Genomic DNA, 21,214 nt, shown 5'->3' on the forward strand with positions numbered 1-21,214 from the left:
TCTGCATGAGTACTTTTACTTTTGGTACTTAAACTATATTTTTATGTTAATGCTTTTACTTTTACTTGAGTAACATTTAGCATGCAGGACTTTTACTGATAAAGTTGGTTTGCCCCTGCAGAGGAAGGTCAGAGGACAAGAAGATCAAAGTCTGTGTGTCGGAGGAGAAGCAAAACACAAAACGTTAACCTGCACATGTTCAACTCAACACACACACTACGGCCTTCTGTTATTACATCAGGTAACACCATCTGCACTGTGTTGCACGTGAGTTATCTCCTCAGTGGGGTTTTCTCAATAGCTCTTAATAGGATTTCCCTCAACAGTCTTATAAACGTATCTGGCTATATGTACTGCCTCTCCTCCTCTCATGTCACATAAATGGTCAATGGTAAATGGACTGTACTTATATAGCGCTTTATCCAGTCTTTAAGACCCCTCAAAGCGCTTTACATACTACATGTCATTCACCCATTCACACCCATTCATACAGAGCAGTGCACCTTACTCTAGGACCTAACATTCACACACACTCACACACCGTTGGCCATGCCATCGGGAGCAACTCACATAACCTCCAGTTGTCTCTCATGTTAATGATCCACTCACAATAGTTGACCATTAGAGAACATGTCTGCTTTCAGTGAGAATAAGATTTACTTAAGAATAGTGTTTCAATTTCAGGTCATCTGTATCTTTCCTTTTTCATCCACAAGCAGTGGTGTGAAATAACTACGTACTGTACATACTTAAGTACGATTTTGAGGTGCTTGTACTTTACTTGAGTATTTCTAATGTGTGCTACCTTGTACTTCTACTCTACAGTTCAGAGGTAAATGGTGTACTTTTACTCCACTACATGTATTTAACACCTTTAGTTACTTTAAAGATCTGGATGAATGATGTGAAATATAATCAAGTGTTAAATCAGACTTTAGTTCCACCTGGAGTAAATTCACAAATCAAATCAAATCAAATCTAGGTTTATTTATAAAGCACATTTAAAAGCGATTTTTGGTCGGGCCAAAGTGCTGTACATGTAATAACTACAATCACATAAAAACACATTCTATAATCACAATAAAAGACAATAAATTACAACAGATATTTAAAAAGAAAACACAGGGTTAAAGTCAGGAGTCGTGCTCCGCTCTGACTAAAAGGCCAGGGAGAAGAAGTGTGTCTTAAGAGTGGATTTAAAAACCCCTAGGGTCTGGGCCGACCTCACATGGAGGGGCAGAGTGTTCCAGAGCCTCGGGCCAGCTGCTGCGAAGGCTCGGTGCCCTCGGGTTTTGAGCCTGGTCTTGGGCACTATCAGCAGCAGCTGGTCAGCAGACCTTAAAGCTCTTGTTGGGGTGTAGCGCTGGAGGAGTTCAGCTATATAGGCCGGAGCCAGCCCATTTAGTGCTTTAAAAACAAATAAAAGGAGTTTAAAATCAATTCTGAACCGAATTGGAAGCCAGTGCAGTGAGGACAGAATTGGGGTGATGTGGTCACGCTTTTTGTGGCCAGTGAGTAGACGTGCAGCTGCGTTCTGGACTAGCTGCAGGCGTTTAATTGAGGCCTGGTCCATACCCACGTACAGAGCGTTGCAGTAGTCCAGTCTCGAGGTAACAAAGGCATTAATAACCCTTTCCAGGTCCTCAAACGATAAAAACGACTTAGTCTTGGCCAATAGCCGTATTTAAAAAAAAAGCAGGTTTTGACTACGCTGCTGACCTGCTTATCGAATTTAAAAGCGCTATTGAAGGTCACTCCAAGGTTCGTGACAGAGGGGAGGATATTATTTTTGAGGGAGCCCAGAATATCAACCACAAGCTACCCTGCAGTATACAAAGTCATTCAAACTAGCTGCACCTTTACCAGCTTTGAGAACACTTTAATGATCAATCATTATAAAACATATCATATATATTATTCTGAAATGGACCAATCTGCACAATGACTACTTTTACTGTCGCTACTTTCACTATATTTTGATGATAATACTTTTCTACTTTTACTTGAGGAACATTTTGAATGCAGGACTTTTACTGTAACAGAGTATTCCTACACTCTGGTACTTCTACTTTTACTCAAGTATAAGATCTGAGTACTTCTACTTTTACTCAAGAACAAGATCTGAGTACTTCTACTTTTACTCAAGTACAAGATCTGAGTACTTCTACTTTTACTCAAGCACAAGATCTGAGTACTTCTACTTTTACTCAAGTATAAGATCTGAGTACTTCTACTTTTACTCAAGTACAAGACCTGAGTACTTCTACTTTTACTCAAGCACAAGACCCGAGTACTTAGTTTAGTTAGTTTAGTTTAGTTTGAATGTGTGTTTGGTGGCGTGATCATTATTATTTAGAGTCATTGCGTGCCTATTGATTTGAACACGTACTGAGTACTTCTACTTAGCTATGAGATGTTTCCCTCTCTCTCCACCAGGGGGCAGCACTACACCATGCAGCTGCTGCCCCTCAGGCTCCAGCTGCTCTATACAAGAGAGCACTCGTGCAAACATAAACAAAAAAAGATATACTGTTGGTTTCATTATGGTATATTATGAATCTATTGTGTTAGTGGAGGAAACCAGAGGAAACGTGAGTCGAGCCCTGGAGGTTGAGTTAAGCATGTGTTTTGAAACAGATCATTCTGAATGATGCTATGCTATGCAGTAAACCTGCTGTTTATTGCATCTGCTTTCAGTTCAAATGTATACATTAAAACACTCAACGAAAACTTAAAACCCCTTCAAATGTTCAAATTAACTCAACAGGTGACCGGACTCATTTTCGCGTTAAAGTGCCTGAAGTTTTCAATTAAGATGCACATTTTAGGTTAGGTAATGTTTTATCTTATTAATTGTGTGGAGTCATAAAGTCATAAATAGTGAAGAGTTATGTCAGAAATCACATTGATTGATGACTTTTGACCCCCAATTTGAATCACTTATTCCTTGAGTCAAAAAGTGGAAGTTCATCATAATTGTTTTGGGTTTATAATATGGTTACAGGGCATGCACAACAATAGTTATAGGGCTATAAAAAACACAATACAAATATTTAAAAATACATTAAAATTATATAAAAATACCCAGAAAAATCCACAATAATAGGGTGTTAATTATTAGAATATTTGATGTATAATGTGTGTTTTACTCTCAGTTTAATGTCTGCTCTCTGTAGTGTGTGCTCCTTTACTGCCCCTCATGGAATTACAGAGAGAATGGAGAAGTGTGTGTGTGTGTGTGTGTGTGTGTGTGTGTGTGTGTGTGTGTGTGTGTGTGTGTGTGTGTGTGTGTGTGTGTGTGTGTGTGTGTGTGTGTGTGTCCTGGTTGCCTCAGTGTGCTCCAGTCTCTGTTGTGTTTCCACACCAGACGTCTGTATGAGTGTGTTTTCACACTGAGGCTCCACAGCTGGAGATTCATGGCTATAAATACACACTCTGCACACCACGTCCTCCTCAAGCTTCCTGGAATAAACTGAAACACCTGACCCCCCCCCCCCCCCGACCCACCCCCCACCAAACACCTCACACACACACACACACACCTCACACACACACCACACACACACACACACACACACACACACACACACACAACACACACACCTCACACACACACCTCACCCACACACACACACACACACAACACACACACACACACACACCACACACACACACACACCACCTCACACACACACACACACACACACACACCACACACACACACACACACACACACACACACACAAACACACACTAACTGTATTTCACTATCTAAGAACACCTAAGAACATTTCGAGTCAACCTCTCTCAAATAACTAACACACACTCACGTGAGTTAACATACATCAGCGAAAGAGGGGTTTATTTTGGTATTAAACTATACGTGTGTGTGTGTTAGTTATTTGAGAGACTTTCTTAGCTTGAAAAGTCAAAATCTTTATGGAAAGCTCTGACATTTTTGAAAAGTGAACAATAATTGTAAAAGTGTTCGGAAAGTGAAAACATTTTTGAAAAGTTAAGTAAAGGTTGAAAAAGTTGAAAAGAGAGTTGGAACATTTTCCCAAAGTGGGAACATTTACAGATACTTTCGGAAAGTGGAGGAATGTGGTGATATAAGGAACATTCATCCAGGTGGATTTGGCGAAATAATGTATTTGTAATGCAATAAACCTATACCTATAGCCGTAACACACAACATTCGGCAGTTTGGGAGGAATAATGAATACTTTCATGGTTACGTTTGCTGCATTTAAATAGCAATTGTCTTTGCTTTAAATATACAAGTCAGCATTCACCCATTCACACACATTGATACAGAGACAGAGGCTGCCTAAGAGACCACCTGCCCAGGGAGGTTATTACATTCACACACACATTCACATTCACACACACATTCACACTCACATTCACACTCACATTCACACTCACATTCACACTCACATTCACAGACTCATCAGGGTTAAGTATCTTGCCTAAGGACACATCGACATGTGGACTGCTGGGGTTGGGATCCAGCCTACTTTCTACTTCTTACATGTTGAACCCAAATACCTGTACTTTCTACTTCTTACATTTTGAACACAAATACCTGTACTTTCTACTTCTTACATGTTGAACACAAATACCTGTACTTTCTACTTCTTACATGTTGAACACAAATACCTGTACTTTCTACTTCTTACATGTTGAACCCAAATACCTGTACTTTCTACTTCTTACATTTTGAACACAAATACCTGTACTTTCTACTTCTTACATTTTGAACACAAATACCTGTACTTTCTACTTCTTACATTTTGAACACAAATACCTGTACTTTCTACTTCTTACATGTTGAACACAAATACCTGTACTTTCTACTTCTTACATTTTGAACACAAATACCTGTACTTTCTACTTCTTACATTTTGAACACAAATACCTGTACTTTCTACTTCTTACATTTGAACACAAATACCTGTACTTTCTACTTCTTACATGTTGAACCCAAATACCTGTACTTTCTACTTCTTACATGTTGAACACAAATACCTGTACTTTCTACTTCTTACATGTTGAACACAAATACCTGTACTTTCTACTTCTTACATTTTGAACACAAATACCTGTACTTTCTACTTCTTACATGTTGAACACAAATACCTGTACTTTCTACTTCTTACATGTTGAACACAAATACCTGTACTTTCTACTTCTCACATGTTGAACCCAAATACCTGTACTTTCTACTTCTTACATTTTGAACACAAATACCTGTACTTTCTACTTCTTACATTTTGAACACAAATACCTGTACTTTCTACTTCTTACATTTTGAACACAAATACCTGTACTTTCTACTTCTTACATGTTGAACACAAAAACCTCTACTTTCTACTTCTTACATGTTGAACACAAATACCTGTACTTTCTACTTCTCACATGTTGAACCCAAATACCTGTACTTTCTACTTCTTACATTTTGAACACAAATACCTGTACTTTCTACTTCTTACACTTTGAACACAAAAACCTCTACTTTCTACTTCTTACATGTTGAACACAAATACCTGAACTTTCTACTTCTTACATGTTGAACACAAATACCTGTACTTTCTACTTCTTACATGTTGAACCCAAATACCTGTACTTTCTACTTCTTACATGTTGAACACAAATACCTGTACTTTCTACTTCTTACATGTTGAACACAAATACCTGTACTTTCTACTTCTCACATGTTGAACCCAAATACCTGTACTTTCTACTTCTTACATTTTGAACACAAATACCTGTACTTTCTACTTCTTACATTTTGAACACAAATACCTGTACTTTCTACTTCTTACATTTTGAACACAAATACCTGTACTTTCTACTTCTCACATGTTGAACCCAAATACCTGTACTTTCTACTTCTTACATTTTGAACTCAAATACCTGAACTTTCTACTTCTAACATTTTGAACCCAAATACCTGTACTTTCTACTTCTTACATTTTGAACTCAAATACCTGTACTTTCTACTTCTTACATTTTGAACACAAATACCTGTACTTTCTACTTCTTACATGTTGAACACAAATACCTGAACTTTCTACTTCTTACATGTTGAACCCAAATACCTGTACTTTCTACTTCTTACATGTTGAACACAAATACCTGTACTTTCTACTTCTTACATGTTGAACTCAAATACCTGTACTTTCTACTTCTCACATTTTCCAAACAGGCTGGTTCCTTTAGTTTGAATGTGTGTTTGGTGGCGTGATCATTATTATTTAGAGTCATTGCGTGCCTATTGATTTGAACACGATCCGTGTATCCATCATTTCCTGGTCTTCTCTAAAGAAGAGGGACCAATGAAAACGTTGTCATGTTGCCGTTGTTCAGCATGGAAACATTCATTAGCTAACAATGACATTATTGTTCTATTAATATAAAGGGAGGTCAGGTACTCTTTAAAACAGCTGCTAGTTATGGGTACTTTTTACTGAAGTACATTTCAAAGCCCTCTTTACTTTTACTTGAGTAAAGAAGTTTAGTCAGTACTTCTACTTTCACCAGAGTATTTTTAAACACGAGTATCTGTACTTCTACTTGAGTAAAGGATGTGTGTACTTTTGCCATCTCTGTTCTTATATAATAAAGGTTTCTCTCTAAGAAAAGTTGTCAGTCGAGTTCATCTCTCCTCAGTTTGTATATATTGATTGTTTTGCTTTTATTTATGTCTTAATGTGTGCATATGTACAAATGTGTCTGTTGATTGTGTATATATATATATATGTATACATATTTTATATATATTTGTATTTTGTATTCCTCAGGATTGTGGGAAACGGTATTTCGATCTCTCTGTACACACAAACTGAAAGACTTGACAATAAAGTTGACTTTGAGTTACCCTTCAGAGACAGTGTGGAGGATGCTGATCGGCTCGACTCTCCAGAGGCTGAAATACAGCGTTCTTGTGGTTTGAACTGTTGATGAAAGGCTTGGCCTTTGCACTGCTTAGAGACAGTGATACAAATACTGCTGCATGTTGCAATAAAAGCTTTGGATGTCTCTCTGAGGGGAAATGTGTGTTAAGCGGCCTTGGGTCCCTTGAAAGGTGCTGTAAAAATGAAATGTATAATTATGATTAGATAAGTCTTGGTGTCCCATAATCATGGCTCACTTCTGGAATCATCAATAAAGGTAGCTCAAACAAATACATCATTTTTATTTCGCTACGTATTCTTCTTTCTGTGTCTTTGTGTATGCTCCATAAATACCAAAGAAAATGGTGTAAATATGTGTAAACCTACATGGTAATGAAACTCATTCTGATTCTGATTCTGCTTCTGATCAGGTGATGGAGCTACATTTAAAGTTCAATGTACGACTTGTGTAAAGCCACTGCGTGCAAAACAAACCTAATTAGTCAATAACGCTTTTTTTTTTGTATCATAGCCACTGTGCATATTTTGCATCGTAACCCTAACCCAAACCCTGTATCTGTTACTGGACTATTTACACTATCAGATGTGCTGGTGGTATGTTGTTTAATGAGATTTAAATGCAGTGTCATCCATCAAGTTATCATGGTGTTGACACGCAGTTAAAAAAAAACCTCTAGCTAATAAAGGATGCACCACATGCCTGGCTGAGCTGCGAGTTTACACATGTGGTCAGCTACGAGATGATTCAATCCAAATATCGTCTGCTTTGGTGTCAGCAGTTTTTAGACTGGATTCTTGTCTGTGAATGCACATGATTCCTCTTCACCGCTGTTTGTTTGCTTGGCAGAATCCATGCCACTGACCTCACTTTCCACGCTCTCTTTTGGCCAGAAACGTTTCTCCAAATCACTCGGGGCTTGTTTCCTGACCCGGTCTCTACCACACTCTTAGCATGTGTTTATTATAGAAAGGAATCCATCATGACTCCTGTCTTCTTGCCCATCCAAATGCGTCTCAAAAGACTAGGATTTGAGTTTGAAGTGGGGGGAAATAAAGTATTTTGTACAAGCTGTGGGCTACCTGTTAGTTTGTCTGAGGACAACACGCAGCACTGGATCGTAAATCAGTTGCTGGGCAGGGATTCAAACCCTGGACCGCTGGAGTCTAGCATTAGGAGGGGAATAGTTTCTAATGGGTGCAAACAGACGTGGCTTTATTTGACATCACATGGACATGAGCCTTCAGGACATGGAGGCAGTTGCAGCTTTTCTCTGGAAGCACTTAGTCAGACCCAGGGGAGGCAGCAGGACTACATTTGTTCTCAATTTAGCTCTGAGATGAAAGCAGCCGGTGGATTTATGGCACCTCCGTGTGCAGGAGGTATGCTGCATGATGTGGGTCTGCAAACTGAACAGACCTGAACTGCAACAGCTTCCTATTTCATTTCATTATCTCGAAGCTGTGTGAGTCTGGCTGTCTTTGAGATATTTGTCCTCTGCACAGACTGACAATTCTGCTTCACCCAGTCTGATGCGTCCTTTAGTTTGAAGAAACCCTGAAGTTGAGGCAGGAAGGGGGAAATGGTTGCAATTAAAGGATCAGTTACAACATGTTTTTGCTGCTTTTAAGAGAATGACTTGTGTACTCTTGGTACATCTGAGGCTTTAAGTGAGTCTTTAAAGAGTCCTCTTCTGCTCATTTCCAGGTTCATATCAGTATGTAGTGTCTCTACTTTAAAGAGTCCTCTCCTGCTGATGTTCAGGTGTATATCAGTATGTAGTGTCTCTACTTTAAAGAGTCCTCTCCTGCTGATGTTCAGGTGTATATCAGTATGTAGTGTCTCTACTTTAAAGAGTCCTCTCCTGTTGTACATGTCACCACTCTTTAATGTTCACGTACAATGTGTTGGAGCGCTAGCCAATAGAGTGCTAGTGTTACGTAGTGATGTCGTGAAGTAAACAAAGGCATGTAATCACTCACATTCAAGCAACCAAAAAAGGAAATCCAAAATATCATTCTGGCCCGTCCACTAACCTCTATTTGTGATTTTATAAATATTTATAGTTTACTCAGTATTCATTATTCTTTATATTTGTTAATAAGCACACTAAAAACCAAAATGATGGCCCGTTCTGAGTCTATCAACATTTTCAATTCGTAGGGAAGTCCCTCAGCTAAGGTAATCCACGAGGGTCATACTAAAGGAGAAAACTGTTGTGTGCAAAGTGTAATGTAGTTATGAAGTCCAGCGATGTATTATTATATATATGAAGGGAATAGACCAGACCTTATCACGTTGGTTGCAGTCTCCAACCTCACAGCTAGAGGCCACCAAATCCAACCATCCAACGTTTGATCAGCCATCATGGCATGAGTAAATAAATGCTTACAAATACATCTTACATTCATTGCTCCCTGGGTTAAAACTCATATCATGCAGTAAAACCAGCCTTTCATGAAGACATGACATCATAGGTAAGGTTTCCATGGTTAAACACACTATCCCATAGTACACAGTACACAGTACAGTACACACAGTACACAGTACACAGTACAGTACACACAGTACACAGTACACAGTACACAGTACACAGTACAGTACACACAGTGTCTTTCTCCCAAACAGACTGACAGACAGCCTGTCTCTCCTGCAGCGTCACCACCGATCAACACAAACACACTTTAGTTTGAGTTTTTAAAGCAGCAATTCATCTCGGTTGCCGCGCAGGTTGGGTGAGCTGCCGGCTGGAGGAATAAATGAATAAAGGGTGAACAGGAGAGCGGTTCTCTGCGGGACAGAGAGTCCAGTCTGGTTTGATATCGGAGGAACGGTCCCACCACTCAGCCTCAAATAAACTCCCTCCAACAAACATCCATGTGTTTCTGAAAAGGCATCTGTGCATTTAAACCATGTGACTGTAGGTTAGGGTGAGCCACAGGTCTGTAAATGTATTGTACATCTACTTTGAGAAAGGTGTACATTTTTATCCACACCTGGCGATAATTATTGGCCGGAAAACCAGACTCACTTATCCAGAAATGTCAGACTTTCTGTGGGTGGGTGTTGATATCCCTGTATAGCTCTGTCTTAAACACACTAGGGAAATTAATGGATTCATATTTTTAAAGCTCTGTCAAAAGCCATAGAAGAAATAACTGTGCTTGTTGTACAAACTTAAATGTAGTGTGACAAAGGGTGGCGTTGTTAGAAGACATGTGACAGGATTGACCCAAAAATACAGAGAAACCGGTTGATTTGAAGTAGTATACTACATTTTCTACCACCAGACAGAAAAGGAAAAACTTCCAGTGTCAATCAATCAATCAATCAATCAATCAATCAATCAATCAACCAATCAACGTGTATTTATTAAGGATAAGATAAGATAAGATGAAACTTTATTTATCCCCTTGGGGAAATTCAGGTGTTTATAGCAGCAACAGTGTCTGAGTGAAAAACAGGATTCACACAAGGTTAAAAATAAAGATAAAATACAATACAAAACATAATAATAATACAAAAATATAAAAATAAAGTGATATAGTAACTATTTAAACAAGATATCACGGTAAACGTTGATCATTTTGCCCAATATCATACATTTGGCATTGGTGTCAGGGGGCTTTACAGTTTGTACAGAAGGTGACCCCCTCTGTCCTTAGACCCTCACAACGGACAAGGAAAATCTCCAGAAGAAACCCCACAGTTAACGAGGAAAAGATGGAAGAAACATCGAGGACAGCAACAGAGGGCGTAGCCTAAAATACCTGCCAGGTGAGAGACACAAAAAACTCTGGGGTTCAATCTGCAGACATCTTTGCAAACACCAATGATCAATATGTGAAAGAGAGAACTATTGAGAATATCAAAAAGGACTTCCTGTTGTCATCTTGGCTTACATTGGTCAGGACAAACTGGACTAATCCAATTACCTATACCCTTGCATCTTCATCAATGTTTAATTCATTGTTTTGATTTAGACCCGCAGATTTGAATTGTGAAACTATGGTCTCTAACACAGGAGAGTGATCTCACAGAAAATACCTTATTTTATATTAAGTCCAGCCAAAATTACGAGAGACTAATACTCTCTCTATATATCAGGCTGAGAAAAGGGCTTACTCTCAAAACACACACACACACACACACACACACACACACACACACACACACACACACACACACACACACACACACACACACACACACACACACACACACACACTGTTTATTGTATAGCTCTATGCTGCCCTTTCCAACAAGACATCTGTTGTGGTTTTATGTTTGCAAATGTCACATTTAGAAATTAGGTAATCATGACAATAGGAAGCCAAAACGTTGCATAAAACCTGTGTGATCTCTGCCATAATGTTTCTCACTGCCGTTATTTTATAGCTTTGAAACCGCAACACATGTCTGTCTAGTGTCTGACAGGAGATAAAAATTTTTATCAGGCCTTGTTTCTATTCCCAGCTGCAAACAGCAAGCTGGGCAAAAATCTCCCTGTGAGGAAAACCGATTATTCTCAGATGTGATACAGAGAACAGCTGAACTAAAACAGACCTGCAGCATGTCTTTTGTCTGGATCACATTCTGGTGCAAGGACTCAGATGTTGTACTTGAGTAAAAGTAGAAGTACTCAGATGTTGTACTTGAGTAAAAGTAGAAGTACTCAGATGTTGTACTTGAGTAAAAGTAGAAGTACTCAGATGTTGTACTTGAGTAAAAGTAGAAGTACTCAGATCTTGTACTTGAGTAAAAGTAGAAGTACTCAGATCTTGTACTTGAGTAAATCAAATCAAATCAAATCAAATTAAATCAAATTAAATCAAATCAAGGTTTATTTATAAAGCACATTTAAAAGCGATTTTTGGTCGGGCCAAAGTGCTGTACATGTAATAACGACAATCACATAAAAACACATTTCTATAATCACAATAAAAGACAATAAATAAAACACAGGGTTAAAGTCAGGAGTCGTGCTCCGCTCTGACTAAAAGGCCAGGGAGAAGAAGTGTGTCTTAAGAGTAGATTTAAAAACCCCTAGGGTCTGGGCCGACCTCACATGGAGGGGCAGAGTGTTCCAGAGCCTCGGGCCAGCTGCTGCGAAGGCTCGGTGCCCTCGGGTTTTGAGCCTGGTCTTGGGCACTACCAGCAGCAGCTGGTCAGCAGACCTTAAAGCTCTTGTTGGGGTGTAGCGCTGGAGGAGTTCAGCTATATAGGCCGGAGCCAGCCCATTTAGTGCTTTAAAAGATCTTGTACTTGAGTAAAAGTAGAAGTACTCAGATCTTGTACTTGAGTAAAAGTAGAAGTACTCAGATCTTGTACTTGAGTAAAAGTAGAAGTACTCAGATCTTGTACTTGAGTAAAAGTAGAAGTACTCAGGTCTTGTACTTGAGTCAAAGTAGAAGTACTCAGATCTTGTGCTTGAGTAAAAGTAGAAGTACCAGAGTGTAGGAATACTCTGTTACAGTAAAAGTCCTGCATTCAAAATGTTCCTCAAGTAAAAGTAGGAAAGTATTATCATCAAAATATAGTGAAAGTAGCGACAGTAAAAGTAGTCATTGTGCAGATTGGTCCATTTCAGAATAATATATATGATATGTTTTATAATGATTGATCATGAAAGTGTTCTCAAAGCTGGTAAAGGTGCAGCTAGTTTGAATGACTTTGTATACTGCAGGGTTGATTGATTGAATTGATTGAAAAGTTTATTAACAGCTTGTATATTGGGTACAGTACAGTACAGCTCAAAACATACAATTGTTAAGGGGATGCAGACCAGAGAAAGACTTTCGTCTTGTTTACATCAGGGTCCCCCATTTCCAATTCATCATATCATTTAAGACATATAAGACATATTTGACATACAGATGGCTTATTTACAATTTACATACAGGTGGTTTTTTACATACAGATGGCTTATTTACAATTTTCATTTTAGATTTCGTTCTAATACATCCTAACCGACATTTAAGACATACCAAGTCTACAGATATACAGTTAGTAACAGAGTCTAAAATGCGAGTATATACATAGATGGGGGGGGGAAGCTGTCCATTGTACGACAGGTTGAGATTTGTACCATTACCGGGGCCAGTTTTGCAATGCTTTCCCCCGAAGGTGCTCTTTAAGAGAGGTTTTGAAGGTAAGTATAGTTTTACTTTCCTTTACAGTTGTGGGAAGAGCGTTCCACCTTGATGTGGCATAATGATGTGGGTAGCTTGTGGATTTACTCCAGGTGGAACTAAAGTCTGATTTAACACTTGATTATATTTCACATCATTCATCCACATCTGTAAAGTAACTAAAGGTATTAAATACATGTAGTGGAGGAAAAGTACACCATTTACCTCTGAACTGTAGAGGAGTAGATGTACACAGTAGCACAAAATGGAAATACTCAAGTGAAGTACAAGTACCTCAAAATTGAATTGAAGTACCGCACCAAATCCCATGAGCACCGTAAACGAGGCATATTTCAGTCTGTGTTGTGTTCCCCACTCATTCCACTCGCCCATGCAATTTGTTTCCCATTAAAACAGAGTGTGATCAAAGCACTTCCTCACTCTCTCTTTCTCTATCTGTTTCCCTCTCTTCTCTGACCTGTGGTTTCCCCCGGAGAGTCAGGCTGGCTCACAGACAGAAAAACACAAACATCATTAACATAATGCTTCAAGACCTGGAATGAACTTGGAGGAAAAAGAGCTCCTCTCTCCTCGTTGACAGATTAATCTGCAGAGACGTTTAAATATATAGATGTGGCACTGATAAATATACGGATGTCAGGCCTGATGGAGGAGGGATGTGGTGAGGAGGAGTGAGATATGATGATTTCATACATTCTCTTATGACCATGATCGATCACCAGGGTTAGAGGGGTTCGTTTGAAGATGTAATATAATTACTGGTTACCAGTAAAATCAATCAATGTAATCAATAACCTCATCTGACTATCAAAAAATAAAAATAAAAATGTCTGTAAATGTCCAAAATATGTTTAAAGTTAAACAAATATTAACAGATTTCCTACCATGTTCCCTTTAGTGTTTACTTCCTGCCTGTCTTCTTCCGCTGTTCCCTTAAGTGTTTACTTCCTGTCTGTCTTCTTCCGCTGTTCCCTTAAGTGTTTACTTCCTGTCTGTCTTCTTCTGCTGTCCCCTTAAGTGTTTACTTCCTGCCTGTCTTCTTCCGCTGTCCCCTTTAGTGTTTACTTCCTGTCTGTCTTCTTCTGCTGTTCCCTTTGGTGTTTACTTCCTGCCTGTCTTCTTCTGCTGTCCCCTTTAGTGTTTACTTCCTGTCTGTCTTCTTCTGCTGTTCCCTTCAGTGTTTACTTCCTGTCTGTCTTCTTCTGCTGTTCCCTTTAGTGTTTACTTCCTTTCTTTCTTCTTATTTTCATATATCCAAGTGGAGTCAATGACGTCACATGGCAACCTGTTTATACTTATATATAAAAAGTGTATTCCAGCATTTCTCTCAATAAACTAAAAAGGACAGCGTTGTTGAATTATGTCCAGCCTTATATTTCATTTCCTTTCTTTCTGACAGGTTGCAGTTTTAATGATGACAAAGCAGAGTATTTACACCCTCAGTACAGCAGCTCTCCACCTCTGACCTTCACTCTGACTTTTACTACCCTGAGCCCCTCTCTGATAAGTGTTATAACTCTCTAACCCCCCTTCCTTTAGCCTGAGCCTCTTTCACTGTGTGTTACATAACCCTGTTATTCACACAGCTCTCAGTCCTTGATGTTCTGCTGTGAGCGTCCACAACGAGTGCAGTGTTTAGCTGACCATCAGAACCAATATTGATACACTCGTGAATTCAGATCCTGTTCATCAGTCCAACACAAGTTTACACCAACAGAAACACACTCTCAGTGCTCTGCTCGCAAACAACTGCAACTTCAGCATCTCACTGAATAAGACTCTGAAGAATTCATTATCTGTTTTTGTTTCTGTGTTACAGCATACATCGCTTTTGTGTGCATGTATTATGGCGCGTTTCCACTACAGCGCGGAGCACGGTTTAAGAGGGCTGTGACGTCAGCGGCCCGTCTTTGGTTGCGTTTCCACTTGGCCTAGTACCGGCCGGCGGGTCCTAATTCACAGTTTTTCTGGCCTCATAAAATCGTGGGTCTAGGGCCAGAGACAACGAGGCTGAGTCGGGCTGAGTATGCTAAACTAGAGAGAGCATCGCTGGCAAGGGGGCTACAACTACAACAAGATGGACATATTTGACCGTGATTTAATTGTAATACACGTTTCAAAATGATGCCGAAGTAACAACATACTGATACCAGTTAGTAAAAACCATGAATTAATGCTTTGTCAAGTCTGCAGACAGACGGCAGGCGAAAAACCTTTTAAAATGCGTGTTTTCTAAATGGAGATTGGCTAAGCTAACGCAGTATATGCTCTGACCGTCCACACTCACAACAACGGCCTATACAGACATAAATAAAGCAGCGACTGTATTCACCATGACACAGGCAGTCTGTGGTGTGTACTTGTTTAACTTTTGTCTAGTTTCTGAACATATATGAGGAGCTGTGAGCTCTGAGTGCTAACAGCTAACGGCTGTGTTGTTTTTCTGGGGTTCTCATTGAAGATCACGTCACGGCTCCGCCTACACTGCGTTACTATAGATACTACCCCAGTTCCTAAACTGTAATGAAAATGCGCCATAAAGTGAGCCAGTCCTAACGAGGCCTAGCCATACCGAGCGAGGCCGAGCGAGGCCGTGTAGTGGAAATGCGCCATAAATGGTCTGCAAAGGCTACAATCCCTGTTTCCTCCAGAGGGAGTTTCTCTCCTACACACACACATTAAATCATGGAGAGATGTCACGGTAGAGACACTGAATACAATTAGGAAACCTAACATTTTAGCATAATATAGGGCCCGTAATAATAATCTTCTTAATCTAGTCAAATTGTGTGATGTTCATAATAGGCACAGCTTCTAGGTTTGTGACATCTCACTGAATAAGAAACTGCAGAATGCATTATCTATTATTCTGTGTTACAGCATACATTGTATTTTAAATGCATATACACTTTTTGGATAGGTTTGGTGCATGTAAATGGTCTGCAAAGGCTACAATCCCTGTGTTTCCTCCAGAGACATCATCATCATGATATAAAGAGCTTTTTGAACATTAAAGCATGGAGACATGTTACAGTAGAAACACTCAATACAATTAGGAAACCTAATATTTTAGCATAATATAGCGCCTGTTATAAAAAAACGAATCTTCTTAATCTAGTCAAATTGTGTGATGTTCATAATAGGCACAGCTTCTAGGTGTTATGCTCGAAGTGTTTATGACGTGATTAGTGTAATTGTACAATTAGCTTCTCAATCATCTAAAATATTAGTTGCTGTTATAACTTTTCACAGATTCAAATGTATTCTAAAGCACTGTGCTGAGTTTTAACGGTTGATGTCAAACTCATTGATCTGTTACTCCAACAGATTATATTACATCATCTTCACAGTAATTGAAACAACATGGCCGGACCAACGCAGTGTTTTAAATAAATCTGACCACCCAGTTAACTGTAACTCATTGATTCCCTGGTATGCCAAAAAAACGATCGACATACCAATGGAGAGGTGGAGAGTGGACACACATCTCCTCTGTTTAATCCACACTATTATATAAACCTCACAAGTGCAGCCGGTGCAGAAAGACCCTGCTGTCTTACGTTTTGGAGGTTTTGTATTTGTGGACATGGCAAAGGACCTCACAGACTCTCATGGAAACATGTGACATTTTAAAGGTGTGCTGTAAAGTTTTATATGTACGGGATAATGTGCAGCAAGGCAGTCATTAATAAAAAAATAAACAACACTGACTGGGTGAGAAGGTGTTCTTATTTTATTAATGACCGCCTCGCTGCACATTATCCCGTTTATTACACTCTGAAATACTTCATTCACAATACTGATTTAAGCTTTTTTTTTTTTTGTAATGATCGTATTGCTTCCCTGTGCTGTTCTCCTTAGCAACAGTCTGTTAGCTATAATTAACAGACCTCTGGAATGTCCAAATAGACCAATCAGAATCGAGTAGTGTAGGAGGGGAATTACTTTAGTCTGCCACTGTCTTTTCTTTAGTATTATTACTAAGGTTTCTTTTCCCCCCTGAAGTTCTTTGGATCTAAGGCTTATCAAGACATACCCTTGGTGTTCAGTCAACATGATGATAACACACACACACACACACACACACACACACACACACACACACACACACACACACACACACACACACACACACACACACACACACACACACACACACACACACACACACACACAGTAAGGCAGCCTTTCAAAGTGTGTCAACTGGGCTGGACTCAAATCTAATGTCTATGGATTTATGGGCATTCCTTCACGCACTGTGGAGAAGAAACCCCTGCTTGTTCCCCTCGAGCCCGAATCAAACCCCCCCACCCCACCCCCGACACACACACACACACACACACACACACACACACACACACAACACACACACACAAACACACACACACACACACACCACACACACACACACACACACACACACACACACACACACACACACACACACACACACACACAGTCTGCTTACTGTTACATAACCAGAGCCCCATTATCACACACTTTGTCAGCCAGGGGGTCCCTCTTTCCCAGCAGCACTGTGAATTAATCAAACATACGTGTACCATGGGAAGAGAGTCTGTGTGTGTGTGTGTGTGTGTGTGTGTGTGTGTGTGTGTGTGTGTGTGTGCGTGCGTGCGTGCGCGTGTGTGTGTGTGTGTGTGTTACAGAGAGCTTTCCTCCATGTCTTCCAAGTAGGAATACACAGGATCATGTGCGACTCATGAGGTCACACTGTTGTATTTCAAAGACCCACATTTCCTAAAGTCACATGCTGGTATGCTCTCGTCATGTCTCTCTCTGTGTGTGTGTGTGTGTGTGTGTGTGTGTGTGTGTGTGTGTGTGTGTGTGTGTGTGTGTGTGTGTGTGTGTGTGTGTGTGTGTGTGTGTGTGTGTGTGTGTGTGTGTGTGTGTGTGTGTGTGTGTGTGTGTGAACCAGGGAGCAACAAAAAAAAGCCTGTCACACACAGCAGCCTCTATTTTGGTCTTTTATACGAGCTGCAAACATATTTTCAAGGCCACGGAATGTGAAAGTCACCCAGAACAAAAAGAGACATATGGTAACAATGTGTGTGTGTGTGTGTGTGTGTGTGTGTGTGTGTGTGTGTGTGCGTGCGTGCGTGCGTGCGTGCGTGCGTGCGTGCGTGCGTGCGTGCGTGCGTGCGTGCGTGCGCAGAGGCCAAACCACAAGCTATCTTGAGCCACCAATGTCACCGTGCTTTGTGTGTGTAAGTGTGTATTTTTTGAAAGCTTTTCACAGAGTTACTCATACTATAATATAAATATACACATCTGACCGTATTTACACTCTGAACAGTATAAGGCAGTATACACATTGGCAGTATAGAAAATGAATAGATCAGGTATAAATAAGACAGTATAATACAGACAGAGTACAGAATAAATATGAATAAATGATACACCCTATTGACATTTTTAAATACTATGAATAAATATGAGTATGAAATGGAAATATGTGTTGCTAGGTAAGACACACAACATTCAAATTTGCCCGTGGGTCGTTCTTTGCGTGTGAGTATTATTGTCTTTGTGTCGCTGTCATTGTGGATCAGCTGTCAGACATCACTCCAGCAGACAGGAATCTCACCTTGGTCGTTTTCAGACGTCTCAATCTTCTTCTTTTTGTATTGTGTAATTAAATCCTGATACATACAGTACATAGCAAACACACACGCTCATTACAAACACATGCTGTGACTCTCTTTATTCTTCACTACGAACAGAAGAATCTTTGATCGTTAACAACACAACACCCCGTATACCCGGCCGTGTTATGGAACAACATGAATGTGATGAAGCCAAATGGGGTCATGTATTGTTGTATGCGCTGTGTAGCAGAATACATTCACAGTGTCAACGTAGAACAATCCTAAAACTAAAAAAACGAAATAATTGGTCAACTTACTACAAAAATTATTTGTAATGCTCATATAAGATTCTCGAGTTTGCAGGTGACACCACCCTTTCTGGACTCTTTTCCGAGACCCCCAGTAACACTGGAACTTATTACATAAATTACATACAGGCTAATTTTAGTTTTGTCATGATATCAGACATAGTCAACATAGGGGAGTGAGTGATTTAAAATGTGTGTAGGTTAGATGTCGTGAAGATTGATGCCTGACTTCTCCTCTAAAGCCACATGATGGTGACATTTCAGGGTTCAACTGAAATGTCTCAACAACCATTGGATTGATCATCATACAACGTGGTACAGATATTTAAGGCTGGTTCCATCATCATTACCTTGATGTAAGCCTGGCATGTCAGAGTTTTGATTCAGCCAGTGAAATGCATGAATACAAACAGGAAGTAGAATTAAGTTCAAGTGTACTCATACATCTAATTAACATTGACATATTGCTTCTTCACTGGGGAACTTCCCTTGGCTGCTCGCTCTACTTTTTTAAGTACCTGACATCCTTCTGTCACATTTACATTGAAAGTACTGCGTAAACCCAGTTTTGAACACACCAGAATCAAGCTTAGCTGACGTAGCTCATCTCTGCATCCTGACATGCTACAAAATGAATTAAAAAAGCACTAGTCAAAGTCAACTTTATTGTCAATCTTTCAGTTAGTGTGTACAGACAGAGAGATCGAAATACCGTTTCCCACAATCCCGAATACAAAAATACAAATATATATAAAAATATGTATACAAATTTGTATATCCTATATAAACACAATCAACAGACACATTTACTACACCTCCCATGAGCCTCATTAAGGCCCTCTGTGCCGTGCTGATTGGACAGAATGGGGTTCTTGCTTTGTAAACTGAACCACTATCTCAGGGAGGCGGAGAGAAACAAATGGTCCCAAGAATAAAGGTCCATTGTCCCGGTCCTGCTTCCACTCACTGTCACTTTTCATCCCGGCCACAACAAGCCCTGTGCCAAATGTTCCTGGTCCACTGGGCCTGGGAACTTGGCAGCGAGTTTACACACTCAGAAATAAAGCAACAGTTTTGTGGACCGGCTGGTGACATAATGAGCACAGATGTGAACCATTTGATCCACCAATAAAGAAGTGGTACCAGTTCAGCCTGGTCTCAATGGAATATAATAGAGTCCTTTAGCATCCAGTCAGGGGCAGGTTCTAGGGGGGGCAATAGGGGCCAGTGCCCCTGTAACACTGACCAGGGACCCCCCCTGTGACCCCACTCCAAAAAAAGGTTACAATATTACGTGTGGGGGAAACTTCTGAAGCAATGGGAGTCAGGACTCAAAGAGACACGAGGAGAGCTGGAGCTTTGATGGCAAACACTGACGGTTTATTTGGAGCTTCGGCCGGAGAATTCACAAGACATGTCACGGGCCACGGTCTGACCACACGGTAGAGATGCCACAATCAATTCTGAAGACCCCTCCTGTCGCTCCAGGTTTTAACTAGTTCAGAGTGTAATAATCAACATCCTTCAACAGCTGAGGACACTGAATCACATTTGTTGTCGCTTATGGCTCGAGGTCATCTACACCCCGAGTAGGATGTGTTCCAGGTGTCCCACAACAATAACTATCTCTGACCGAGAGTTGCCCAGTCATAAACTGGTTACACCAACAAAATGCTAGGGCAGCCCCTCCTTATGGGAGATAACGGCTGCTCAAGGCTGGGTATCTGCGTCAGAGGGGCGAGAGGTAAACATGTAATCAGAATTATTCCCTGACATTACGATTTATTGGAACTAAATCAAATCAGAGACCTGGATGTACAGTGGAGATTAAACTGTTCATTACCTTATAAAAACAAATACTGTCTATGTTTTTTAATTAAATTGTCACTTAAAGTTACTAAAACAACTACTCGAAATGAAAAACACTACTGAAACAAAGGACAGTAACTTAAATTCACTAAAACAAATACCAATTACTGTATTCTATGTTATTTTACACAATTACTTCAAACTGTCTTTGTCTTTTTAACCCGATTTTATTGTGCCCCTCTCATGAAATAACTGGCCCCCCCATTTTCACTGAAGACTCTGGTGCTGAACATTGCATTGTTAATCTTATGCATAACTATTTTTCTCTCTAGTTTGAAAGTATTTTGTATATTGTATCATCCATTAGAGGGAAATAATAATTAAAAAAATAGGATTTGGGACCAGGCTACATGTGGGACGG

The 21,214-nt window shown here is 39.9% G+C and overlaps 1 protein-coding gene across 1 annotated transcript in view; it reads right to left on the bottom strand.

Annotated features, from left to right (window-relative positions):
* Nucleotides 1-21,214, bottom strand: part of LOC117475663 (nuclear factor 7, brain-like) — an 863,632-nt gene that overhangs the window by 64,375 nt on the left and 778,043 nt on the right. The gene's annotated exons all lie outside the window — the stretch shown is intronic.

Source organism: Trematomus bernacchii, unplaced genomic scaffold (assembly GCF_902827165.1).
Source record: "Trematomus bernacchii unplaced genomic scaffold, fTreBer1.1, whole genome shotgun sequence".
In the NCBI taxonomy this organism is placed as follows: Eukaryota; Metazoa; Chordata; class Actinopteri; order Perciformes; family Nototheniidae; genus Trematomus; species Trematomus bernacchii.